Genomic DNA, 1,318 nt, shown 5'->3' with positions numbered 1-1,318 from the left:
AAAAGAAAAGAAAAACCTAAAAATGGGTTTATATGACCCCAGCAATTATACCCTTTGGCATTTATCCCAGAGAAATATACATGAATGTTCATAGCAGCTTTATTTGTAGTAACCAAAACCTGAAAACTATCCCAATGTCCTTCAATGAGTAAATGATTAAAAAAAAGTGTGTTGCAATCATACCATGAAATACTACTCAGCAATACAAAGGAACGAACTATTGATATGCACAACAATTTAGATGAACCTCAAGGAAATTATGCTGAGTGAAAAAAAGCCAATCTTAAAAGGACACATATTACATGATTCCATTGACATAAGATTTATGAAATACATAATTATAGAGATGGANCCTCGGCGGGAGCGCCGCCGCACTTCCCAAGCGGCGCACTGAAGCAGTGCGCCACCTGGCCGGCCCCAGGTCCAGATGATTTTAATGATGAATTCTATCAAATGTTTAAGGGAGAAGTAACATCAACTTCACACAAGCTCTTTCTGGAAATGTAAGAGGAAGGAAGACTTCCCAAGTCATTTTATGAGATCAGCATGACTCTGAGGACAATACCTGACAGATTACAAGGGGAAAGTAATTACAGTCAGTGTCTCTTATGAGTATAGATGTAAAGATTCTTAACAAAATATTAATGAATAAGGTATATACAATCTAATTTATTATATTTTTATGTAATTTTTTTTAGAACCTAAGAAATATTTGCCTACCCTTAAATCACCAAGATATCTTATGTTTTCTTCTAAAAGTTTTATTATTTTTAGTCTTTAAATATAGGTCTGTGATCCATCTCAAATTAATTTTTTTTTTTTAAAGATGACTAATAAGGGCATCTTAACCCTTGACCTGGTGTTGTCAGCACCGTGCTCTCCCAAGTGAGCAAACCGGCCATCCCTATATGGAATCTGAACCCATGGCCTTGGTGTTATCAGCACCGCACTCTCTCGAGTGAGCCACGGGCCGGCCCTCAAATTAATTTTTGTTTATGGTGTGAGGTAAGGTCTGAGATTCATTTTTTTTCATAATGACGAATGTTACTGATAGGAATGTGATATGATTCAGCCATCTGGAAAATAGTTTGGAGTTCTTTTCAACACTGAACATTAGTGATAGGAATGTGAAATAATACAGAACTCTGGGAAATAGTTTGGCAGTTCCTTTCAAAACTAAAATTGGGGGCTGGCTGGTTAGCTTAACTGGTTAGAGCATGGTATTATAATCAAGGGTTCAGACTGGCCAGCCACAAAAAAAGAAAAGAAAAACCTAAAAATGGGTTTATATGACCCCAGCAATTATACCCTTTGGCAT

This window comes from Galeopterus variegatus, unplaced genomic scaffold (genome assembly GCF_000696425.1).
Source record: "Galeopterus variegatus unplaced genomic scaffold, G_variegatus-3.0.2 Scaffold3578, whole genome shotgun sequence".
In the NCBI taxonomy this organism is placed as follows: Eukaryota; Metazoa; Chordata; class Mammalia; order Dermoptera; family Cynocephalidae; genus Galeopterus; species Galeopterus variegatus.
This window is presented reverse-complemented; position numbering follows the sequence as displayed.